At 47.0% G+C, this 26,930-nt stretch overlaps 1 protein-coding gene across 1 annotated transcript in view; it reads left to right on the forward strand.

The window, feature by feature from the left end:
- LOC112653817 (protein FAM169B) overlaps positions 1 to 25,723 on the forward strand; it is a 128,225-nt gene extending 102,502 nt beyond the window's left edge. Inside the window, exons 8-9 of the transcript XR_007409802.1 lie at positions 25,210 to 25,453; positions 25,582 to 25,723. The gene's annotated coding sequence lies outside the window, so the exon portion shown is untranslated. The remainder of the gene's footprint in view (positions 1 to 25,209; positions 25,454 to 25,581) is intronic.
- The last annotated feature ends 1,207 nt before the right edge of the window (positions 25,724 to 26,930 follow it).

Raw genomic sequence — 26,930 nt, forward strand, 5'->3', positions numbered from 1 at the left:
CCCTGTGGGTGCTCTAAAGGCTTTTCCTGTCTCTCTGCAGATACTTACTCTACCATACATCTGTTTGGCTGGTTAGGGTATGGCAGGCAAAGATGCAAGTGTGGCTGTGGCTCACGCCAGGGCTGCCTGGATCTCCTCTGCCCAGAGCATCATGGAAATAATCATGGAGGAAGTTTGGGACCTGGGGTGACTAAATGGTTAGGCAAGAGCATGCTGGAAGCCACCAGGGGTCCGTTTGCTCTTGAATAACATCTTATGTCAGCGAGGGTAGGAGGCTAAGGGTGCTATATTAGGGTTCTCCAGAGAACAAGAACTAATGAAGTATTTATCCACCTCTCCATTTACCTACTTCCCAATCTTTCTGTCTATAAACAGATTTATTATAAGGAATTGGCTCAGGCAATTGTGGAGGCTGAGAAGTCCCCGGATCTGCTGGTTTCAAGCTGGAGACCTGGAAAGTTGGTGTAAATTCCAGTCTGGGTCTGAAGGGCGGAGAACCAGGAGTGATGAGAGTGTGAGTCCCTGTCTAAGGGGAGAAGACTGATGTCTCAGCTCATGCAGTCAGGCAGGGAGGGAGGCAAGGAAGGAGAGAGAGAATGAATGAATGAGAGCTCTCTTTCTACACCTTTTTGTTCTATTCAGGCCCTCAGTGGATTGGACGATGCCCAATAATTGGGGGGAATCATCTTGTTTATTCAGTCTACTGATTTGATTGCTAATCTCATCTGGAAACACCCTCACAAACACACCCCCAAATAATAGTTAGCCAAATTATCTGGGGGCCTTGTGAGCCAGTCAAGTTGACACATAAAATTAGCTATCATGGATGCTGCAGCAGAACCAGCAGCCGTGTGATGGAGGGCAGGGGACCAAGCTATAAGCTAGTGGTCCTTTGGCCACATTTGGGGCCTGCTGTCCATGCCTCCTGCTCCAGGGGATTCTAACTTTTCTCCCTTGGGCCCCACAGTGCGTGGGATGTGGTGGGCATGCAAGAGAGGACCTTAGGGGAATAGCACAGTGCCTGCCTGTGTTCTGGTGTGACCAGGTAGCTCTCATTCTTCAAAGAGAGCCAGTGGACCATTCCCTACCTGTGATGTGAGGTGATGTTGAATGGTGTGCAGATGACCACTTTTAATAGTTCTGGGTTAATTTTGAAATGAATCTTCATTTGAGGAAGGATGATACTGATTTATAGTTGTGATATGTTTAAAACCCATTTTTGTAAATGTAATAGGCAAGTTGACTTAAGAAAAACAAGTCGGTAATACTACAAGTGGCAAAATTGCAAGAGTGATGTGATATGATGGCAGTTGGAAAGCAGCAAAAAGACCTGACCTGGAAGGTTGTCTCTTAAACTTACAGAAATGAACTGACCTGCAAGGGCCTTGGTATATTTAGGGATTTGCACACCTTCCTGTTTTCTTCCCCCAACACCTTTCTTGGGTGGGTGATAATTTTCTCTCTTGACTCTTATACTGCAAGTAGATAGTAGTAAAGTAGCCAAACACACACCCAGAGTCTGGAGATTTGGCTTTGTGTTCCAGCTCTTCCACTTTCCAGGCAGATGATCTTGGATGAGCAGTTTAACCTGTCATGGCCTCAGCCTCCTCATCTGTAAAATGGGGATAATGAGATCCTGGCCCCAGAGTTTGTTGGGTGATTACATATGCTGATTTATGCAGAGACTTTTCACTTGTAAGGCATGTGCTGTTGAGTTGTTATGTTGGCTGCTCTACCTTGAGGTTTGAGTGGCCCAGGTGACCCAGACCTAGGCCAGTCAGAGCAGGAGTCAAGACAGAATGAGTTGAGTCTAAGATGCCTGAAAAGAAGCTGGTGGGAAGTGAATGTGGAAGGATTGCTGTCATCCTGTTATCTGGCTACAGGGGAGGGCCAGAAAATGGAATTGTAGCTGAAAGACAGGGACACACCGGATCCTAGTGGCTTTGAGGGAGTCTCTGGATCTAGCTGCACCTGAAGCTAGACCAACTTAGAGTTTTCAAGAGACAGCAGTCTCTCTCTTTTGCCTAAGGCAGTTTGAGGTGTTTTTGTTTTTTCACTTGAAACCAAGAGTCCAGACTGATACACTTTTGTCTCTAATTTACTGTGTCTTTTGTTATAATGGAAGGCAAAGAGGTTACACACAACTACAGATGGTTAGAGCTGTACGGGCCTTCAGGACAATCTAATTCTGCTCATTTGCTTAATGTGTGACTTTCATGGGCCTTTGCACTTTTGCCTCTGGGGGCCCCATTCTTCATTTTAAAAAAAGTTACATTTTGCTGCTCTGTTAGTATAAAGATGAATCTAACCCAGGACAGAGAGTATTTTTTTTTTCTTTTCTTATTTTAAAAGAAAACATTTATTTCCTTGGGCTATAGACAGAATGTCCACTGTGCTAATGAGTAAGTCAAATCTGAGGGCGTTAGCTTTTCTCCAGCTTCTACACATTTCTGTCGTGGGCAAACATTTATAACGAATACTTAGTTCCTGGTTGCAAGCAAAGCACTTTTTCAATGAATCTTTGACGCAATTGAAAGCCACCACAAGTGAAATCCAGTTCTTAACAGAACAGGTACACAGAGTGTTGTAGATTTTGGTGGGCCGGTTTCAGACTATAATCACTTGTGATTGGGTGAATTTATCGGTGGTCTCATTGGCTGTGATGGGGGTGGGCAGTGATCACTTCTGATTGGCCAAACCGCCTCGTGGTTTGATTGGACAGAATGTGATAGGCTATTATTAAGAGCACTGCACACTTCTGATTGGCTGAACACACGTGTTTTATTGGCCTGGGTGTCAGTCAAAGCCTGCAAGCTCAAAATTGTAGGCTGAGAAGATGGGATCCTGTAAAGGAATAAGGCTGGTTGTACTGGGGCAGGAGCTCCCCATTTGTGTTAATGAATCTCAAGCATCGAATGCCCTGAGTGAGAGTCTTTCTGTGAGGGTTTTGGGAAGCAAACGAGCATTTTTGCAGAGATGATGTAAAGCTGTCCTCAGTGAATGTGGATGGGAGGTATCCTGACCTCATTGTCCTGCTCCATGCTGTAGTTGGAACCAAGGGTCTTTGCAGTGTCAGCAGGCCTGGCACTGGGTCTGAGTTGGTCTCCTGGTGGATCCCAACCTGTGACGGCGAGGAAGTGGGAAAGAGGGCCCCGGCATTCAGCTCTATCTTATCTACCCGCCCTTGTCCTTCAAGTTCCTCCCTGGCTTTTCCTAAGAGAGTCGCCAGACTGAGCTCCTGGAACTCTGCCAGTGTAGTGGAGTGAGATAAGTGCAGACCACGGGAACTTTCCAAATATTTAGGAAGAAGCAGTTTAGCGTAAATAACTGTTAGGCTTTTTTTTTTTTTTTTTTTTTTTTAAATAACTCTTATGCTTAGCAAAGGGTCTCAGAGTGGGGACCTAGACCAGCAGCATCAACATCACCAAGAATGTGACAGAAGTGCAGATTCTCAGGCCTCACCCCAGACCTACAAATCAGAGCCTCGGCTGTGGCCCAGGAATCCTTGTTTTAACAAAGTCTCCAGGTGACATTGCTGCACATTCCTCTGAGAACCTGTGCCCCTTTGAGGTCTCTTCCCAAAAGAACACAATCTTCCTCTCTTTGGAGGAGGCCTTTCCGTATCAGCTTTGCTAACCAGCAGGCCAGGCAGACAGGCATTCCAGGCTGCCTGGCTTTAGCCCTGGCAGGAGACCCTAGGACCCGAGAAAGGCCCGGGGTCCGTGCACCCGGGAGTCCCAGAAATCCTGTCCCGCGTCCCTTTTAGGACCCTCATCAACGCCCAAGCCGAATAAGTCAACCCCCTGGACACATTTTGGCTTTTACGTCTCTTGATGTGGCAGCGGTAGCATCACTCTTATCCAAGAAGCTCGGGAGGCCGCGTCCACGCCCCGGGACCACGAATGCTGCGGACCACGGTTTCCCTGGATGGAAAACTCGGTCCCGGCGCGCGGATGTCCGCAGTGCCCGGCGTGGCCACTAGATGGCGCTGTTGCACTTCCCTGCGCCGCCTCCCAGCTCGGGGCCCACCGGAGTCCCCGAAGTGAAATAACGTGCCATTGTGAGCAGAGGCCTATTTCACTAAGACGTTCAGGAAATGATATGCAGTCGGGAGGCTTTGGCCAGAGGGAACGCTGGCTGTGGGATTGTAGCTGGAAAGCTCTTTAGGACTTTACAAGTCTCCCTCCCCACTCACTGCATGCCTTCCCCCACTCCCAGCCCTAGCCCCTTGGGGTGGCATAGTTCAGGCCACAGGCCCTAATATCCATCGGTGGAGGAGTGCTCCTAAGAGTGGCGACAGGCTATTTTCTTCCCTGGGAAAGCCTCTAATCTGATTGCATCCCTCTGATTCTTTTGTGTATCTGTGCATCAATTTAGTGGTGACAGGGAGTAAAAGGACGAACACTGCAGACTGGCGAGGGATGTGCAGAAGGCCTCTAGGGGAGCATAACTTTCTGCTGGGTTTGAGGCTATCAGGCCAGGGTACGTGCATGAGTGGGCCTCTGGGCGTTGGGGGGCAGCAGGAGGGCAGGCAGTTCCAGGCTGGCACTGCGTTTCAGGCCTGCTGAAGGTTGGAGGCAGGGTCAGTCTCAGTGTCTCCCCAGGTGTTAGACACCACTGCATGGGAGGCTCCATGCAGTTCTGGGGGGCAGAGGGCCATGTCTAGTGACACTCCCAGACGTGGCAGTCTCCTTGGAAGGTGAGGCTGTCAGAGTAATCAGCACAGCAGCAGCAGCAGCAGCGACAATAAGGTGCTATCTGTGTGCCCAGCACTGTTCTAAAAGAAGTAACTGGGGAGATCCTCACCACACCCGGCAAGGGAGGGCCTGTCGTGTACCAGTTTTTCCTCTGCTTCCTCTTCCTCCTCAGGTCTGGAAACTCTGTGAGACTGTCCACTATGCCTGGATCTAGAGATGCTTATGGACCATAGTGGGTCCTGGAGAAGGTCAGAACGGTTCCTCCCTGCTAGTGCTGCCCCTGCCAGATCCTACTTTGTCACCAGCTAACACTCTTAATGGCAGTGCATTCTCTTATCTCTGCTGGTAGTGGCTCAAGATCTGATGTAAAAACCAAGTTTTTATTGGTAATTAATTTTAAATGGACAAGAGCTGCAAAACTGCATATAAGACAAGGAGCAGCCTTGTACCCCTTACCCCGATTTGCTCTGTGTGTAATATTTTCTTCTGGCCCGTGCAAGGTCTTTAACATACATCATGGCCTTGTAAACCTGAATATTTCTTTTTCTTTCGTAAACCTGAATATTTCAATGTGTATTTCCTAAGAATGGAGATGATCACTTCTGTGATCACAGTGAGGTTCTCAGTATTAATTTTCATTGATACAGAACCTTCATCCAATCTATCTGTATTCTAATTCTGTCACTTGATTTGATAATGTCCTTTATAACATGCATCCCTCACCCCTGAGTACAGGATCCACTTGAGGAACAGATACTGCGTTTATTTGTCCTGTCTCTTTAGACCTCCTTAATCTGGAACGTTGCCACAACATTTCTTTCTTTTGTGATATTGACATTTTTAAAGCATATAGTAACTCTGCTTGTTTTAATCTTTATTTTTTTTCAGTGGAATGTTCCTGGTTTAATGCTTGTCTGCTGTTGCTGTGATCACGCTGGGCCACAGCGTCGGTGATGTTGTTCCTTCTCGGGAATAACATCTGGAGGCAGATTTAAAGTCAGAACTTTCCCTGAGTGCCCCATCCTTGCTCAAGCTGGCTCTATTTTCTCTTTGCTTCTACAGGATCCGTACAAATGCTGTAGTGTCAAGAGGTGGCTCTTTTTCAATATGGGCTCTGAAAAAAAATGTCTTTCTTCTCTGCTATGGTTGCAAGACCTGAATGCGCCTCCTGCCTTCTGGCAGGAAGTTCTGACTTCAGGCATGAGCGACACTGGAGATTCCCACGCTTCCCAGACATCACACTCTCTGTACTTACTGCCAGGGCTGTGCTATAAAGTCCTCCCTGAGGAGCAGATCCGGCCTGGGAACAATCTACCTTTTACCTTCTTGGCAGTGCTGCTGCATAGTTTTTAAAACACTCCAGCGTGTGTTATGCTGCAAACGGCAGGGGTTTGGAGAAAACACTCGGAAGGCCTCCTCATGCTTAGAGCTTTAGAATGCTAATGTCCCAGGAAAAGGGGACCCCAGAAGCTGTTCCTGGCCCTGGGCTATTGGAGGTGACCCAACAACTGCTTGTCACCAGGGAGGGGACTGTGGAGAACCAGACCACAGGGGCACATGAGGCACTCTAGCTACAGTGATGACATCCTGTAGATGGCTTTTTCTGCCTGATCCTTGCCAGTCCCAGCAAAGAAAATGAACACATCTTTTTTGATGCTTTAAAGTGTCCATTGGGAAGGCAGCCTGAGGAGGTGGAATGGGTGTCCAAGTTTGAGTCTTAGTTTCAAATCTTAGTTCCAGTTCCGATTAGTGTGAGGCCTTGACTGCCTTGGGGGTCTCTCCCGTGTTCAAAGTTTGTAACCACGAGAGAAAGCAGAATGTCTCTAAAGCATTCTGCCAAGACAGAATGTCTGTCTTGTTCCTTCCCTCCTCCAGCATTGAGGAGCTGGGGGAGGTCCAGGATGTGCGGCCATGACCCAGGCCTCAGCAGGCATAGGCATCTAGAAATGCTGGTGGCATTGGCATTTTTGACTACTGCTGGTTTAGCATTGTTTTGAGGGCCCCCGGGATTTGATTTGATCAGGTCTATTAAGACATGCAGAAGCAGAAACAATGAGTGTCCTGAAGAAGTTTGGCACATAAACAGTTCTCTAGGGCCAGAGTCACAGTGATCCACCCAGGTCCACGTGGGGCAGCAACACAGTGAGTCAGGAAGCAAAGGGAGCAAAGGAAAACGTGGGTGAGAGCATTTACTGAGGTATCCATGGGAAGAATGAGCAGTTTAGGACTGGCTGGTTTGAATGGTTTCAGAGCCATGGGCATAGAATCTGTCCCTTGTTGTCTGGTCCTGGGTGATCGGGGGCAGGGGCATGGCTGCTCTGAGCCTGCCAGCTTGTTAAAGGAGGTACTTGGGTCTGTGGGCTCTGGATTGGTTGGTTTGCCTATGAAAAGTGTTCCTAGGGTCATGGAATTGTTTAGGAATCAGCTACCCTGGAAGAGGCCAGTCCCTCCAGGGTCAGCCAGGCCTCGGATGGCAAAGTATCAGAATACAGAACATAAAAGATGTAATCAGTATAGACACCTTCTGGTCCCCAATAAGGAGGAAGTGGAACTTTGGGGATCCCACCCATCGAGGCTATGCTCCTGCCCCTCAAGGTCACAACTTGTGTTTATGGTATTTTGGCTGCATGGTTCACTGCCACAGATAGAGTCTTCCTGGGTGACTGCAGAAAGGCTGGACTTGTCATTTGAAGAGAGCTACCTCCAGCATTGTGTAAAACTCCACAGGCAGGGCAAATGTGGACACCATGTTAACAGCTTTTTAACCTGTTCTTGCCTGGTGAGCCAGGGGAGTCACCAGGAATGCTGGCCTGGGGTGGGCTGGAGGTTTCCAGGGGAGCAGTGACCCTTCCGGGAGAGGCCAGCATGCTGACTCTGCATCCGTTTCATTCTCACTGGGGTTTATGCTCTTTCAGGTGGCAGCTTGGAAGGGGAAGGGAGAAATTGTACAGATCACTCTGGAACATATGAGCTTAGAACTCAGGGTTTTGTTTGCAACTGGGAATGAGAGTGTCCTTGATCACTAGCTTTAGCACTGGGCAGTAGCCTGCATGTTACTTCCTGTGTGTGCATTCACATGTGTGCATGTGTGTGTGTGCACGTGTATGAACTCCATGTGTTCAAGGGATGAGGGTGAAGGTCATTGTGCAAGGCCACATGTGGGTCCCAAAGCATGCACACTTGTGGGTAGAGAAGGGAGACCTTCTCTGATTGGGGTGAAGGGGCTGCTGATTAAGAGCGATGCTGCCTGATGGGCTGGGTGCAGGGTGGGAGGGTGCATCTGGCTTGATGTCAACAGCTGGGCTTGGATGGGTACAGTTTGGGGTGGTGTTAAAACTCTCACAGGCAACAGTGTGTTGGTCAAGACAAAATTAGTAATGATCCTTCATCCAGCCTTAAGTTTTTCCGGAGAATGTGCCTCTCTTCCCACCCTCCCTTCTGTACCTACTGTACTGTACCTACCGTGAACCAGTCGCGGTGTCTTAGGCACTGGGAACAAAGCAGTGGATGAAAAAATACCCGCTGCCTGGCTGGCTGGAGTCTATACTCCAGGCCAGGGCTTCTCACTCTGTGTGGTCTTAGCCTTTGGGCCAGAGAACTCTTTGCCGTGGGGGCTGTCGTGGGCAGTGTAAGAAGCTTAGCAGCATCCCTCCACACTGCTCGACGCCAGTAGCCCCTCCACAGTTTTGACAATCAAAAAACATCCCCAGACATTACTCAGCACCCCCTGGGTGACAGAAGCCACACTGGTTGAAAACCACTGATCTGATGGCACAGACAGGCAACTAACTGAGCCTCTTCAGCATGGCTTACATGGCACAGAAGGGCCTCCGATGGGCCTCCACTCAGGGCAGTTCTCCTAGAAGCTGGGCAGTGGAGCTGGCCATCAGTTCTTAGTACCTGTCTGTTGAGCAGGTAATTGACCACAGGCCCCCAAAAACTCACATCAAGAGAGGACCCGTGTTAATATCATGAGAGGATTGTTATGGATGCTCTAATGGGCACCAAAATCAGTAGATGAGGGTATCTGTGAACAAGATAAAGAGCAAAACAACCTGCTCTGTTATTCTGTTTTGACCTTCCCTTCACCTTGAAATGACTGCAGGGCAGGAGCAGGAGTTCATCTGGTGGCAGGTGGGCAATCTGCACTTCTTCTACCTTTCCATTAAACCTTGAATTCCCACAGTGTTTCCGTGGCCCCTTCAAGGAGGGGAGGCGAAGAGTGTGCAAATGGATTTCTCTGTGCCGGCTCCAGGGGGCCAGCCTCAGCTTTTGCCGAATGTTTGGCTGTATCTGGCACTTGGCAGAGGCGTATATACATCTGTGAAGTCCAACAGAAGAGTACCATCTGATTCAAGAATCCTTTACAGAAGGCGCTGTCAACACCCCCTGCTCGTTCTGCCCTGTGTCCAGCTGAGTTTCTTTCTCTCTGCCCAGCTCCAGAGTGTTGATGGGTCAATCGATGTGGTGCTTGCAATTTTCTCTCCACTGGGAATTCTGATGTGGCGGCTGTGTGCCTGTGTGCATGCGTGCATGTGAGCTAGCTCCTTGGTCAACACACACTCTTTTAAAGTGCTGCAAGATGCTGCTGGAAAGGATTTTTATCTTGCTCATTTGACCATTGAAAGGGGCCATGTCTGCTCCAAGTTCCTCACATACTCAGGGATAATTACAAGCATTTCAGAAAGCAAGACATCAAAATAGAGATTCTTTTGTTGTAAAGAGACATGCTTTGGCCCTTTCAGTAACTGAAACGGTGTATTTGGAAACCCCGCTAAGTGAAATAGTTTTCTAAGAAGCCATCTCTGAGAGTATATTCTTTGAAAGGAAAACTGTTCTTGGGGCGCCCTGGTGGCTCTGTCAGTGAAGTGTCGGACTCTTGGTTTCAGCTCAGGTCATGATCTCAGGGTCATGAGACAGAGCCCTGCATCGGGCTCCGTGCTTAGCAGGGAGTCTGCTCAAAGATTCTCTCCCTCTGCCCCTCCCTCGCTCTAAAATAAATAAGTAAATCTTAAAAAAAAAAAAAAAAAAAAGAAAAGAAAAACTGTTCTAACAATGGTGATGATGATGTTTATGATGATAGGAACAGATCCATGCAATTTCCAAAAGGCTTTTAGGTCCTTCTCAATTGCTCAGGGTCTCAACCTTGCAGTGATCTTTACCACCTTTCTGTCCTACACTTCTCATGGCCAGCCAGTTACCAAGATCCCTTGTGTTTCTGTCTTTTGTCAATCCTGGGTGGTCCAGACCTTTCTGTTCCTATCACCCTTATTCAATCCCTCATGCATCTTTTCTAAACTTTGACAAAGGCTGTCTAGCTCTCCTTTCTCCATTTACTTTCTCACTCAGCTTTTAGCAATTTTCTGAGCATCCCAATATAGATCTCTAATGCTGTGTAATAAATTACCCCGCCCCCCAAATGTATTAGTTAAAACCAACAAATATTTATTATCTCACACACATTAGAGAGTCAGGAGTTTGGGAGCATCTTAACCAGGTGGTTCTGGCTCAGGGTCTCTTGTGACGTGGCAGCGAAGATGCTGGAGTCACAGTCATCTGAAGGGTTGACTGGGACCAGAGGATGCACTTCCAAGATGGTGTGCTCCCGTGGCTGTTGATGAGAGGCATCAGTTTCTTACCTATGTGGGCCTCTCTGTGGTGCTGCTTGAGTGTTCTCATGACATGCCATCTGGCTTCTCCCAAAGCAGATGGTCCATGAGAGAGAGCAATGGAGAGGATGCAGTGCCTTTTAAGACCTAGTCTTGGAGTCAGAGACCATTTCTTCCCCCAAATTCTATTTGTCAGAGCTAGCCCAAACTTTAGTTTAGGGAAGGGGACTTAGGTTCCACCTTTTGAAGGGAGCAGTTCTGAAGAATTTGGGGACCTATTTTAAAATCACCATATACTTTGTATATATGTTACTCTCCTTTTTTCTAAGGAAGTTACTCTATAAACCTCTTCCATGTTGGTTTATCCTAGCTGAGACAGACAAGCTGCCAGCAGAGTTACTCAGACCTGCTAGGTCCTTGCTTAGCAACCAACCACCTTTTTGGTGTAGGATTCAGCACAGAGTTGCCCCCCATTCCAGCCCTTGAAGGCCTCCCACCGTAGCTTGTCTGTCACCTGCCAGCCCTGCTGGATGACTTGCTCTTTTCTGGACATGTTCTAGCTTCCCATCCTCTGCCTCCATTGATTCCTATAGCCCTCTGAACCCCTGTTTCTCTTTTATCTCTGTTTTCAATCACCAAGCCCTGTTCACTTTCTTAATCCATCTCAAAAACTGGTCCCTAGCTCACTCTCTCCCCTTCCCGAACCCAGGTCAGACACCTGGCCTCTCACCAGCACTCCCAAGGGATCCACCTCTCTGGACTCTCTCCATTTTTTTTAAAAAAGATTTTATTTTTATTTATTTGAGAGAGAGAGAGAGAGAGAGCACGCCGGGGGGAAGGGCAGAGAGAGAAGCAGACTCCTCACGGAGCAAGGAGCCCAATGTGGGACTGGATCACAGGGTCCTGGGATCATGACCTGAGCCGAAGGCAGATGCTTAACAGACTGAGCCACTCAGGTGCCCCTGGACTCTCTGCATTTCTGTTGACTTCTTCACTGATATCTAGAGATACAGTTGCCCCATGATCCATCCAAAGTACATATCTGATCCTTTCACTCCCTGCTTAAAGTCCTTCCCTGCCTTTTTACCATGGGCTAGCTAAAGTCCAGCTTCTGTCCATGATACCCTAGACCCTCTGTACCCTGTCTGCCAGCCTGATCTCCTGTCCTTATTTTGTTCTTGCAGCACCAGAGCCCTTGCTAGTACAATCACATGAGGCAGCTCATTTTATTGTCTTGCTCATGTTTCTCTTTGGCAGGTGGGGTGAAGGACAGGGGAGCGAGGAAGCAGCACCATAGGAGCCCTGTGAATGTAAGCCCCAAGAGTCCGAAGATATCTTGGGGAACACTGAACTTTCCGTCTGACAAGGAATGGGGGTTCCCATCTGATTTTATATAGGCCTCAGAGGATGGGGTTACATATAGATTCTGAAGCCAAGATGCTAATTAAACTCCCTAATGATCTTGACCTGGAAAATGAGGTCCTTTCCTGAGTCCCCTGTAAGCCTTGGCAGAGCCAGGGGGTACTGCTGTTGCTAATAACTCACAGCCATACCTGGCAGGGTAATATGCCCAGAGGAATTTCTGCTTCTTTACACATTTTAAAACTCACTTCTAAATTAGGGAAAGAAGCACTTTCTCACCCCCATGCAAGAATTTGAATTCTTTGAGGCATTCTGTTTTGTTCTTGCCCAACACAGGCAGTATTGTGATAAGATGTACATGCTCAGTTAGCATGAACACCATTGACTTTTAAAGAGAGCAGAGAGGGAATTCTGAGTTCCCCCACCTTTTGCTAAAGGCAAAGTAAAGCAACAGTTGTCTTTTGCAACAATCCCCATCTCTGATCTTAGGAGCGGTTTGATGCATTTGCCTTGCAATCATCCTCATGGTACCGCTATCCAGGGCTGGTCTGGTTTGGACAGAGCTTGCTAGAAGTTCCTTCTCTTGTGGCATATGGTATCTGGTGCTATTCACCAAATATGTCCTTTTCCTTCCATTGTAGGCACGTGTTGGATTGTACTTCCTGGCTCCTTTGGGGTTGTGTGGTGCCAGGTGATTGGTTCAGGCCAGTGACAGTACATGGACTGTGTCACCCACAGACTGGGCATTTAATTGCCAATATGAGCCCCTCTACAACTCCTTTCTCCCTGGCACTGGTGATCAGCTATTTGAGATGGCAATTATTCAATATGCCTGGCCCTCCAAACCAAGTCTCTTTGCAGACCAGCAAAGGACATGTGACATGACTTTTAACCCACTGAGATTTTGGTATTGTTACTGTAGCACAACCTAGCATATGCTGACTGATACATACTGTTGGCATTCTTGGCAACTTAATATTTACCATAACTTCGTTTACACAGAGGTGGTGCCTTTGCCTTCCCTGGTTCATCCATTCATATTCCTGGAGGAAGTTTTCTCTAATGGCCTATTGGATGGCCAAAATTTGTTATCATTTTCAAGACTAGGTAGAAAGAAGTTGTGGTCTTAACATTTTTGGCATTCAACTCAGCCATCTGATATGTTAGAATGACCTTGGCATTCTTTGTGAGGTTAACCTTTCCTGGCTTGGTAACAGGTACCTCAGCTTTGCCCATGCCACTCTCTTGCTCCATAGTAACTACAGCTTACTGAGTGCTAACCATTTGCCAGGCACTAAGCATATCCTATCTCTAATCCTCCATACAGCTCGATTAGGTGGCCTTATATTGCTCCCATTTCTTAGATGATAACACTGAGGGACAATGAAGCAAAAATAGTTTACCTAAACTCACTTTTCTAGCAGAGGCAAGATTTGGACCTAGCTCTGGATGCACAAGTCCATGTTCTTATTACATCTAGCCAATTCTTTGCCAGTTTCTGGGAAAGAGATGAAAGATGGTACTTTCCTTCAGGTTATTATCCTTGGGGATATTAGCACCTTGATATGCCCTATTTGGTTGGATGCTGCACTTTCATTCACTCACTCCTTCCCTCTTTATTAATTCACTCTTTCATAAATTCATTCATTTATAACATTACTCATTCATCCATTCACTCACTCATGGGCTTCGTTGGGAGTCTGTTAGGGCTGAGTCTTATTTGGGACTGGGATTTAAATGAGAACTGGTTGGATTCCTACCCTCAACCTCATGGACTCATGTCACTGAGGGGGTAGCAATATATACCTGCACAGAAAGTGTTAACACATATGCCCAGGGAAGTATGGGCACATTCTTCCAGGAGAAGGAGACTCCTGGCCTATATAGTGTATCAAGTAGTTTTAGGGCTGCCTTCCTGGAGGAGATAACACCAGAAATAATTGTGTGGGCTTCTGTTTCTTTTTGAGAGTCTTTGGCTGTTTGCAGCTCCACTCTCCACCTGTCGCACTACTTCGGTATTCTGAGGGTCAATGTCATTATCATTAGCCATGAACCTTTTATTTCTGAAGGTCACAATGTCAACAGCTTCTATGTTGTATCCTCTTTCCCTGGCCAGCACTTGGCCCCCTTCGTGTTCTCCTGCTCTCACCTCAGCATCCTCATTTTCCTGCATCTCTTACTGAGAAGCTTAGGTGGGCCCTCCTAAAGAATGGTGGTATAGAATCTGAGCTCTTTGGGGGCATCAGTAGACTTTCCCAAAGTTTGGCCTGTCACTTGTTCTTAATGGCTTGAGTTGGTTGTGGAACTAGCCAGCAGGAAAAATGAAGAGAACCTTCTGATTATGCTCTCCTCAGATGGCTGGGGTAATTTGAGCAGAAACAGCTTTGGAGCTCTGGGGAAAAAAAATGTAATTCTCGTGTATGAAAAGCGTGAACCAGAGTTGCCATGTTCACTTCTTGTTTTTAAAGCCCCCACAGGCCAAATCACATATCTGGGTCAGAGGCCTATTGATTACCTGTCAGGGCCTGAGGTGTAGGTAATCAATAATACTAACCTACAAGAAAGGTGGCCTTGAATGCAGAGATTCCATCACACTGACCACCCGTTTCTGGTGGTCTATAACTACTTTAAACTAGAGCCCCAAATGCCCCAAATCCAGGGCAACGTTCCTATATGCCAAAGCTTTGGAAATGTCTCCCTCTGTAAGCCAAAGACAATTTATTCACATGATCATTCAGCCCTTAAACAGCCATGGGGCATGTAAGGAGACAGGGAACAGACATACATGGCAACAGGAGGGTTCCTGGGGGGAGAGGTGAGTGATTTTGTCAGGAGTTTCTTAGGACCATGACCTTGACTTTCAATTAATGTTTAATCAGGTGCCCAAAGCAAAGCATGTAAAAAAACTCCTGTAAATCCAGAAGAGCAATGAAGGGCCCTATGATGGAGGAGTTGGACTTTGCCAGGACTGGCCTATGAAGCTCCCCATGCAGATGATTTTCTCTGGAGAGATGTGCCAGACACAGCATGTGGCTTCTTATCATGTATTGGCCAAGGGGGTCTGATCTAGAGTTTGTGATGAGAAGAACCAATATCATGGGACCTGCAGTGGTTCTTGGGGCCATTTACTTAGCATTCAACTCCTCTTCCTAAGGGGACTCCAATTTCGTTATGCGCCCCCTCTTCCAGTACAGCTGTGTGTGTGTGTGTGTGTGTGTGTGTGTTGTGGGGGGATTGGGGGGCAGGAAATATGGCTGGAGAGTCAGCCTCTGTCTTAGTCTTCTGGTCCCTGAGCTGAGTCCAGGGGTGAGCATAGGACCTATGTTAGCCCAGTGAGAAAAGTTCCAGAGTCTCCTGATGGACTGAGGGAGGAGGAGCTCTCTCTGGTGCAGGATGAGAATAGTCTACCTTCCAGCCCATCTGTTTGATGGAGAGCTGCTGGTGGCAGCCATCTTTGGAGCTTCAAGGGACTAGTGTTAAGATGAAGTAGACTGGGGACAGCAGAGTACAATCCTTGAAGACACTATTGAGTGGACAAATCAATGCCTGACCTGGACACCCTTTATAGGAAGTAATCAATGTCCATATTTTTTAAAATTTTAAAAGGTTTTTTAAAAAAATTATTTAACAGGGAGAGAGCACAGCAGGGGGAGTGGCAGGCAAAGGGAGAGAGAGAAGCAGACTCCCTGCTGAGCAGGGATCCCAACTTGGAGCTCAATCCCAGGACCCTGGGATCATGATCTGAGCCGAAGGCAGATCCTTAACCGCCTGAGGCACCCGGGCGCCCCTCAATGTCCATATTTTAAAACCAGTGTAAATCTGGGTGGTGTGTTACTTGGAGTCGAAATCACCCAAACTGGGCACTGGCAGATACTGTGGGTATAGCTGTGTTCCTGGATTTTGGCCAAACAATGCTGGTTAACATAAAAACACACAGTTTGGGCCAGTGAGTATGGGAAAGGAGCTTGAATTTCAGAATTTCTGGAAAAAAAAAAAAAAAGGCATGTATTGCATGCAGGGAAGCCAGTGGAACCAATAACAGATCTCTTCATGCCCATCTCTTAGTGGGTGGTGTCCCATAAGGAGGGAGAATGGGTGTTGGAAGCCACAGACCTGGCCTCGTGAATTGTTAAGATAATCAGAGGTAGCCAACAATACTAGTTCCTTGCTGGTGACACTCATTCATGATTTGTTATTCCATGAATGATGAAAATTGCACCTAATGTTGCTTTAAATGGTATTTTCCCTAAAGAAGCTCAGATAGTCAGAGACCAAACTTTCAGGGCCTTCAGGTGTCATGGAGAACTCCAAACCTGGAAACACAGGAGAGAAGTCTCTCAGGGGGGAAGAAAGAGGTGATACCAGTTTAGCTCATCCTCACACCTCAGAATCATAAGTTAGGATCATAGATTCTGGCCCCAGACCTACACAAAGTAGAATCTCCCAGCAGTTTTTTTTTTTTCTCCTAGCAGTTTTGAGAGTGCATTTTCAACATGTGTTTGGGAGACTTTTTTGGTGGGTGGGGGTGGGTAGCTGAAGTTTTAGACTATTGCTTTAAGGGCTCAGCACCGACAGGAGCAGCAGGGAAGCTGAAGGTGACACAATTCCATGGGGAAGGAAAAGACTAACAGAATTGACTGAAAGATTAACCGTGTGTGTATTTGTGAGTGTGTGAGAGTATGTATGTGTGTTAGAGAGTGCATTAGTATGTAAATGATAGTGAATACAAGGGTGGGTGTGTATGCGAGAGCATGTGAGTGATGAGTGTGTAAAACTGTGCCTGTGTGAGTATGTGAGATGTGTGAGTATGAGAGTGTATGTGTGAGACATGTATGTGAGCGTGTATACATGTGTGAGATGTTTGAGTGTGTATGTGTATAAAAGCATGTGAGTTATGAGTGTGAGAGTATGTGAGTGTTATGAAAGCATGTGTGTGAGTGCGACTATGGGTGCAAGATGTGCCAGTGTGTATGTGTGAAATGTGTGAGTATATGAGGGTCTTTATGTGAGTATATATGCATGCGTGAGTGAGAATGCACATCCTTTTGTGTGTATGTATATGAGATGTGTGTGAATGTTTATGTGTGTAAGATATGTGTATGAGAGTTGTGTGAAATGTGTGTGAGATGTGTATGAGTGTGAGATGTGTAAGAATGTATATGAAAGGCTGTGAGTTGTGAGTGTGAGGGTATATGTGAGTGTTGTGAGAGCATGTGTGAGTGTGAATGTATGAGAGTAAGATGTGAGAGTGTATATATGAGTGTGTGTGTATGGAAGATGTATGAGTGTGTGTGAGAATACATAAGATATGAGGGTGTGTGAGTCTGTGAGTGTGTGAGTGTGTATGCCTGCGTGAGAATATGCATGCTTGCATGAATATGTGAGATGTGTGGGTGTGTATGTGTGTGAGTTGTGAGTGTGAGAGTATGAGTGTTGTGAGAACATGTGAGTGTGTGCTGTGTGTATGAGTGTGTGAAGAGTGAGTGTGAGTATGAGTGTGCATGAGAGTGGATGTGTGAGTGTATATGCCTGAGTGAGTGTGTGAGTATATGTGCTTGTATGAGGATGTGTGAAAGTGTGTGTGTGTATGTGAGACAGAGAGAAAGGGGGAGAGAAAGAGAGAGAGGGAGAGAGAGAGAGATGAGGAGAGAAGTGACTGGATGCCAGGAGGCTGAAGAGGAAAGGAACAGGAGCCTGGATGCTGGAAGAGGCAGTGAGGACAGCATCGTCTGCTGAGGAAGGGAGAGCTGTGGGTGGACAGGTGGGTGGGAGAGGCTGGGCAGGTGGTCCTCTCTGGAGAAGCAGCCTAACAACCCCCAACACTAGCTCCCCTTCTGCAGACAAGGAAAAGGAAACTTCTAGGATTTTAGTGAGCAAGACCTGTCAGCAAGTGAGCGATGAGAAGGGAGACTTGGAACGGCAGGGCTAGCCTTTCTCATTGCCTTTCTCCACATGGACTGTTGCCCGGTCATGGGCTACTTTTCTCCCTTGGTGACCTGATTTCCTTGTCCTTCGAGACTCAATTTGGCGGCTACCTCTAGAAACCCCTTTCTGCTCCATCCCACAGTCCAGGTTGGGGCCTTCCTCTGTGCTCAGCAGCATCAGGGTTTCCCTCTGTCCTTGTATTGCCATTCTCTTTATTGCTGGGCCTTTTGGGGAGGCTGAAATCCTGAAGGAAAGTCACTGTTCTATGGTGGCCTTGTCCGTAGGGACTGAGTACACGAATTGCAATCTGGAGTCGGGGGAGGCAAACAGATACCCTTCCCTGTAATGCTCTTGCTGTGGTCTCTTGCAAACCCTGTAGTGTTTGTGTGTGTGAGTGTGTGTGCAAGAGAGATAGCATATGTTATTTCACAGAGTGTCATGCATACATGATATGTGTAGTCACAGTAGCATCTAGAATGCAGCACAGCATGTCACAGTTCCATTGTCACAGGGATTGCCTATGAAATGGGGAATGACCCGCAGCCACAAGAGCCTGAGGGAGGAGGGCAGTGCCAGCAGGAGGCAGCCCAGTGCAGTCCCCATAGCAGTGGTACCACTCATTGGGGAATCTGGCCGGATCCTGAACTTGTGCAAAATGAGCTGCCCCAGGTGAAGGCCGACTCAAGCATTTATTAGAGACAAACTTCTGTAGGGGGAGGAAGAGGCTCAGACAGCCAGGCTCTGGCCTTGGCTCTGCAGCCTCACCCTACTTGTTCTAGAAATGGAAGTTCCATTGGAGGTCGCTGGCCTGGGGGTGGGGGTGCCTGGGAGCTCCAGGAAACAGCACAGGCCTTGATCTTATGGCACCTTTGTTTTCTAAGTCTTTTTACTGTGGTAAAATATACACAACATTAAATTTACTATCTTAACTGTTTTAAAGTGTACAGTCAGTGGTGTTAAGTACATTCACATTGTTACCCATCCCTGCCATAGAGCTCTGGAACTCTTCTCATCTTGCAAAATTGAATCTCTGTCTCCATTAAATGCTAATTCTTCATAGCCCCTGGTCGTCACCAGCCTATTCTGTCTCTATGACCTTGACTACTCCAGGGACCCTGGATAAGTGGAGGCACGTGGGTTTTGTCCCTTTGTGATGTGTCTGCTTCACTTAGCATAATGTCCTCAAAGTCCATCCATGGCGTAGCATGTGTTAGAATTTCCTTCCTTTTTGAGGCTGAATAATATTTCATTGTAGGAGTAGACCACATTTTGCTTATCCACTCATCTGTTGACGTGCACTTGGGTTGCACAGTGTCTTTTAAAAGTGTTTCCAGGGGGGATCCCTGGGTGGCTCAGCGGTTTGGCACCTGCCTTTGGCCCAGGGCGTGATCCTGGAGTCCCGGGATTGAGTCCCACATCGGGCTCCCAGCATGGAGCCTGCTTCTCCCTCTGTCTGTGTCTCTGCCTCTCTCTCTCTCTCTCTCTCTCATAAATAAATAAAATAAAATAAAATAAAAATAAAATAAAAGTGTTTCCATCATCAAATAAAACCTCGAGGTCGAAGTCGGAGTCTCTACTCTTGATTACCTATGCTTTTAAATTTTTTTTTTAAGATTTTAATTTAAATTCAATTTGCCAACATCTAGTAGAACATGCAGTGCTCATCCCATCAAGTGACCTCCTCAGTGCCTGTCACCCAGTCACCCCATCCTGCTGCCAGACTCACCTTCCACTACCCCTTTTCCGTTTCCCAGAGTTAGGAGTCTCTCATGGTTTGTCTTCCTCTCTAATTTTTCCCACTCAGTTTCCTTCCTTTCCCTTATAATCCCTTTCCCTATATTCCACATATGAGTGAAACCATGATTGTCCTTCTCTGATTGACTATTTCGCTCAGTATAAAAACCTCCAGTTACAACCACCTTGAAGCAAATGGTGATGACCTATGCTTTTGTCTCCTTGAATCATTTCCCTGGAATCCTATTCATGTGGTTAATGTGATCTCTGGGAGGGAGGTGTTTGGAAAGCAAAGATAAGCCTTAGTGTGTCTGTCATGGACATTCTGTGTAAGCTGGAACCTAGGACTTACCTTGGGGTGGCCAGTAGGCTGGAGCCTGTTCCTGGTGGCTCAAGTGTTTACCCAGTGATGGGGGCTTCTGCCCTAACCCCACCCAGATTTCCCATGGTGCCTCCTTCCTACCGACCAGCTGGTGTGTTGTGGTAGACACTGGGTTCCTAGGTGCGGTGGCTAGATACACCTGGCCCTGAATTTGTGACCTTGGGCAGGTGACTTTACCTCTGAGCCTCTGTTCTTTTGGGGCCCCAGAAAGAACATAAACAAATGAGATAGCACAGGCTCCTACCAATAGTGAGCACTGCGTAATGGGAGCTTCCTTCTCCATTCCCTTTGGGGTCAGGCAGAAGATATCACCTGATTTTTTGGGGAATCACACATAGAATGACACATTGCGTTCTGTCATGCTGGTCCCCCTGACCCACCCAAGAGAGTCTGGCTGTCTCTGGGTGTCTCTTCAGCTTCATGAAGTATTCCACAGAGTCTCTGTGAGTCTTTTATAATCTTGTCATTCAAGGGCACAGTGAGGTCCTGAGCGCCAGATGTTGTGACATTGGAAGCAAACCTACAAGCCAAGTCTGACTGGGTGAGAGGGACACTGGACCCACACCGCACTCACTTTATTAACAAATTAACTAATTAATTAATTAACTTAAAGATTTTATTTATTCATAAAAGACACGGGGCGGGGGGGTTGGCGCAGAGACACAGGCAGAGGGAAAAGCAGGCTCCATGCAGGGAGTCCGATGTGGGACTCGATCCCAGGATTCCTGAACTAGGCCCTGAGCCAAAGGCAGATGTTCAACCACTGAGCCACCCAGGTGTCCCCCGCACCCACTTTAAAGACCTGCAGGGATTGCATCCTGGCCACCAGCTACACCGATTCTGCTCAGGAGTTCAGTGCTATTGGCTGATTAGATTCAGGTAGTGTTTTGGGCTAAAATCCTTACGAATTTCATGGTCTGGTCTGGTGCAGCATTTGTGCAGCTTGAAATGAGTCTGGTCACCTTAGAAGTTTTCCTTGTGACATCCTCCTGGTGATAAGGCTCCATTTCCACACAGATGGGGCATCTACCCCAAGTAAGCGGGACAAACATGCAGACACCACCAGCAACTCTGGCCAGAGGTCAGAACCCCGGCTGGCATCCCTGCTCAAGGCTGGTGAAGTTTGGGATACAACAACTGTCTGGGAACATTTCTGGGGGCTCATCTGCACACCACTCCCTTTTCTCTGGCCCTGCTGCTCTTCCCCCTAGTGCTGCCCTGCCTGGTACAGTCGTCTCTTTCGAGCCTGGGTCCACTCACATAGAAAGAAGAGCACTATGACTAATTATAAAATCATTATATGATTAAACTCAATTAACTTCAAATAACCCTTGAAATTTGTTTAATGTCAGCCCCTGGCCCCACTTGAACTGCTAATATTGCTCGCCTTTGAAATTCTGATGAGAAGAGCTGATTATGCTGTGGTACTTGGTGCTCTGTGGGGCACAGGCTGTGTCTCCAAGTGGGGGGCAGGAAGTGATGCCAGTGCCGAGGGTCCTGAGTACAAGCGGGGAGGGGGGAGGTTTGGGGAGACCAAGGGGATAGAATCAGGGGGAACGGTAGCTCTGCTGGGGCATTGGACCAGGAACTGCTGGCAGGGAGCCCTGAGGAGCCTTTCACTTGGGCTCTGACAAGTTTGTTCAAACCTTTGGCTTTGGACTTGGTGCCTGTTACAGACTGAATTGTGTCTCATCCCCAGCCTTCCCCCGCAAATTCATATGTTGTGGTCCTGACCCCAGTACTTCAGAACATGACTGTATTTGGAGATGGGGTCTTTTAAGATATAATCAAGTTCACATGAGGTCATGAGGGTGGCAGCTAATCCAATTTGACTGGTGTCCTTGTAAGAAGAGGAGATTAGGACACAGACACACACAGAGGAAAGATGTGTGAAGACCCAGGGGGAGACGGCGTCCATCTACCAGCCAAGGAGAGAGGCCTTAGAAGAAACCTACCTTGCCAACACCATGATCTTGGCCCTATAGACTCCAGAACTGTGAGAAATAAATTTCTGTTGCTTAATCTGCCCTCATCTGTGATACTTTGTTATGGCAGCCTTACCAAACTAACATAGTGCCTTTCAACCTCTGCTTGATTTTGGCTACCTGTCCTCTACCCAGCACCTCTTTAGGGGCCCCAAAGTCACCTCGCTCAAGGAGGTACCCTGTTTAAGACTGGACCCTAAGGGCAGACGCAGGAGGCAGGTATCCCTCAGACCAATTCTGAGTAGGAAGATGAAGGGTTCTTAAGGTGACCCAGGGCTTCAAGGGAGGGATGCCAGCAGCCACTTGGAATTTCAGTGCCGACTAAATGTTAGAAGAAGTAGATAAGACACAAGTAGTTAACAGGTACATGAAAATGTGCTCAATCTCACTCATTATCAGGGAAATGCAAATCAAAACCACATTGAGATAGTGCCTCACACCTGTCAGAATGGCTGTTGTCAAAAAGACAAGAGCTAATAATTCTTGGTGAGGAAGTGGAGCAAAAGGAACCCTGTGGACTGTTGATGGGAATGGGAATTGGTGCAGCCACTGTGGGAAACCATATGGAGGGTCCTCAAAAAAGTTAAAAATAGAACTCTATATGGTCCAACAATCCCACTTCCAGGCATATATTTAAAGGAAACGAGGGACACCTGGGTGGCTCAGTGGTTGAGTGTCTGCCTTCGGTTCAGGGTGCAATCCCAAGGTCCCGGGATCTAGTCCCACATTGGGCTCCCTGCTGAAGTCTGCTACTCCCTCTGCTTATGTCTCTGCCTCTTTCTCTGTGTCTCTCATGAGTAAATAAATAAAAGCTTAAAAAAATAAAGGAAATGAAATTGGTATCTTATTTTTTGAAGATTTTATTTATTTATTTATTTGAGAGAGAGTGAGAGAGCACATGTGCATGTGTGCGCAAGCAGTGGGAAGGACAGGGACAAGTAGACTCTGTACTGAGCACAGAGCCTGATGAGGGGCTCCATCTTAGGACCCTGAGATCATGATCTGAACTGAGCTGATCCCTCAATTGGCTGAGCCACGCAGGTGCCCTGAAATCATTATCTTGAAGAGTTATGTGCACCCCTGTGGGCATTGCAACATTATTCACAATGGCCAAGACATGAAAACAACCTAAGGGTCCATAGATGGATGAATTTCACATATATGTAAAATACTGAATATGAAATATTCAGCCTTTAAGCAGATCCTGCCATTTCAACAACATGGATGAACATGGAAGACATTATGCTAGTGAAATAAGCCAGACACAGAGAAATACTGTATAATCTAATTTATATGTAGAATCTGAAAAAGTCAAACTCCTAGAAGCAGAGAGTAGAACAATGGTTACCAGGGGTCAGAGAAATGGGGAGATGTTGCTCAAAGTGTACAGAGTTTCAGTTATGCAGGATGAATACATTCTAGAGATCTAAGTGCACCGTGGTGACCATAGTTAATAATACTGAATTGCAGTATGTCCCTGGACATTTGCTGAGATCTCAGGTGCTGTCATGACAGCAGCAACAATAGGATAAGTATGGGATGGATATGTTAATTAGCTTCACTGTAGTAATCCTTTCACTATGCATTTGTTTATCAAAACATGTTGTATGTCTTAAATATATACAATCTTAATTAAAGAAAAAAGAAATGGGTAAGAACTGGCTAAGTGCTCGGTGCCCTGATTTTTTTCACCTATAAAAAGGGGATATACAGGTCCTGAGAATTAGTTGAATTAATTAAACTTGTAACTGTCTGGCAAAGAGGAAGCTCTGAAGTTAGCAGTTGTATCAGTTATTTTTTTATTGCTGTGTAACACATTACCCCATAATACTTTGTGGCTTAATGAGTTGCCCATGTATTAGCTCATACTTCTGTAGGTCAGAGGTCCTGGCATGGCATGGTTGGATTCTCTGCTCAAGGTCTGACAGGCTGAATCAGTGTGCTGGCCAGGCTGTGTTCCATTATAGGGGAATCTGGGCAAGAATCTGCTCCCAAGCTCAGTCACATTGCTGGCCACATTCACTTCCTTACTGCTGTAGGAATGAGGTCCCTGTTTCTTTAAGCTGACCTTGAGCTGGGGGCTGCTCTCACCTCCTAGAGGTCACCCAGGTGCCTTGCCACATGGTCCTCTCCATCTTCAAAGCCAGTCACAAAGAACTCTGCCTGCCAGAGCAGTTCTTGTCACTGTAAGTGTATCATTCCCAGTTATCTTTGGGCAGCTCATCTCCATGAAGGCACTCTGGTTTGCTTGCTTCTGAATATGTCCCTTGCATGTAGAAACTGCAGTGACATGAAAAATAAGTTATTTTCTTGAGTCATTCTTGTGTGCTTTCTGCTGACCTACTGGGAAGGGCTTCTCCATTTTTATTCCCAGCGCTTCCCCCCACCCCCAGTTGATTACATTGCCCCTTTTTCCTTTTATGGGTTAAAGCACCATGATAGGTGACAGTCTTCCCTGGGATTGGGCCTGGGGTCCCCTGGTTTGGGCCCTCACCTGGCTTCCATTCTGGAAGGGGCTCTGTTGACTGAGATGCACTGGGCTCAGAGTTAGAGGTTGTGGGCTGTGTCCTCACCAGCAAATGAGGACACCTGGTCTGGACCTGGTGAGGACACCTGATCTCCCTTCCTGACTTCTAAATGGGGAATAATGACCTAACATTCAGAGCTGTCTTAAGGTTTACACGAGATGAGGTACATGAGGACTTTTTGCCCATTACAAAATATCCAACAGATACAATGATGTTATGTACCACGTGGCCTTTAGACCACCCAGTAAGTGAATTTTGCAGGCTGATTCGGGAACTTGGAGAATGCAGAGTACAAAATAGATTCTGTATTTTGCTAGGTGAGACATTGTTCCTTGTTTAGGAAAATCCCTATCATCTGCACAAATCTATATAACTCTTTGTATTCTCCTTCCTTCACCATAGAGTGACTATGTGGGTGAACTCTGGAAACCTCTCTTAAATTGGTAATGGAGTCCATAGTGGGCTCATGGCTATAGCTGGGAAGTTTCTAAAGGCTCCTCCTGAAGGATATAACTTCTGTGCTGCGGGTTGGACATCAGCAGGGCTGGGTACTGCTTCTGTTGGTGTCAGTACAAGTCCTCACATGGTTCTCCAAGGAAAGGTGTACCCACCCTTAGAGGTTGAAAACTTTGACATTTCTGTACTGAGGAGAGCAATCAGCTCTCTCTGCACTCATAGACAACTGAGCTAGATGGGTGTGGTGGTTAATCTTATATGTCAATGTGGAGGGTGTTTGGGGATGAGATTAACATTTAAAATGTTGGATTTTTTATATGTATTTTTTATTAGAGTTTGATTTGCTGACATATAGTATAATATCTAGTGCTCATCCCGTCAAGTGCCCCCCCTCAGTGCCTGTCACCCAGTCACCCCATCCCCCCGCCCACCTCCTCTTGTACTACCCCTTGTTCATTTCCCAGTTAGGTGTCTCATGTTTTGTCAACCTCTCTGATTTTCCCACTCATTTTCTCTCCTTTCCCCTATTAGTCTCGGTGTCCATTGAAAGATGAATGGATAAGATGGTGGATTTTGAGTAAAGCAGATTGGTGGCTTCCACAATGTGGGTGGGCCTCATCCAATTAGTTCAAGGCCTGAATGGAACAAATAGACTGGTCTCCTTCAGCAAGAGGAGGTTCTCCAGCTGACTTCCTTTGGACTAAAACAGCTCCAATGGTTCTCCTACGTCCTGAGCCTCCAAGACCACAATGCAGATTTGGACTTCCTAACCTCTGTAAGTATGGGAGCCAGTTTCTTAGAATAAGTCTCTTTCTGTACCTACACACCTTACATTCATTTTGTGTCTCTGGAGAATGCTGACTAATGCAAATCTTGCTCCCAAATCTGCTCTTCTCTCCCCAGATCAGCAGTATCCCATCCTCTTGACTGTTCTTCTCCATCACCTCCCACTGATAGCCAGTCTGTGACCAGGTCCTCTGGATGCCTCAGCTGTGCCTATTCTCTTCTGTTTGTACTTCTGTCCCACAGGCCTCAGTAATTTCTTGGCTAAAGAATTTTAAAAGTTGCTTAACTGGTCTCACTTCCAGTATCATCCCCAGACATGGCTCACTTCATTCCAGTTTAGACCAATTCACCTTCTGGCCACAAATAACCTTTCTGGTTTCTTGTCCTGATCTTCTCCCTTCCCTGCCATGACCTACTTGACCTTGTTCATCCCTCGTGACCTCATTTGATGCCACCTCCATGGTGGAGGCTTTTTTCAATCCCTTCTGGTTGTTTTCTTGAAGACTCATGACTTGGGGCTGTGATGGAAAAGCAACTCAATTTTTTCCCCACTCTCCCACCACCCCTGGACCTCATGACCTTACCCATCACTCTAAAGTAAGAGAAGGTCTTGCAGAATCTAGAGCAAAAATGGAGTTTCCTTCCAGTAATGAAGATGCCCAGTCCTGTATAATATTTAATGGTCTGAATCTGATTCAGAGGAAATTAAAACTTCTAGGCTGGGGGCCAGCTGCCTGCCCCAGGGGGGAGCATCGGGTCACCTCACTGGCTGCCCCTGCTGCACTTCCCTCAGCCTGTAGTTCTGGCTATGGACCCCTTGAGGCTTTAGCCTGGTGAGGGAGAATAGAAGAGGAGGTAAGGACAGCTTTATGGGATGTCTTAGTGCGAGCTGTGTGACAAAATACCGTAGACTGGGGGGGAGGGGCTGAACCTCAGAAATCTGTTTCCTCATAGTTCTGGAGGCCAGAAGTCCAAGATCAAGGTGCCAGCAGGTGGGTTTCTGGTGAGGGTCCTCTTTTCTGATGTGTAGACAGCCGGCTGCCTTCTCACCATGTCTTCACTTGGCAGAGAGAGAAAGGAAGTAAGACATTTTGTGTCTCTTCTGAAAAGTGCACTAATCCCATCATGGAGCTCCACCAGCATGACCTCATCTAAACCTAATTATCTCTCAGAGGTCCCACCTCCAAAGACAATCACACTGGGGGGCAGGGCTTCAACATATGGATTTGGGCAGGGGATAGGGGAATGCAGTTTATTTGGTAGCACTTGATTACTGCCATTATTTCTCTGGGTGTAGCCAACCTCCAAAGCCATCTCTTCATTGTTACCATGCAGAGGTATCTGTGGGTCCTTCAGAGGTTCTGAACCTCATGAAGAGTGTGGTGCTCACCTCCTACTGGCAGCTCTTACCACCTCCTTAAGCTCAGTTTTTCTATCCATCTACCTGCACATACCTCGTTATGGTC

This window comes from Canis lupus, chromosome 3 (genome assembly GCF_003254725.2).
Source record: "Canis lupus dingo isolate Sandy chromosome 3, ASM325472v2, whole genome shotgun sequence".
In the NCBI taxonomy this organism is placed as follows: domain Eukaryota; kingdom Metazoa; phylum Chordata; class Mammalia; order Carnivora; family Canidae; genus Canis; species Canis lupus.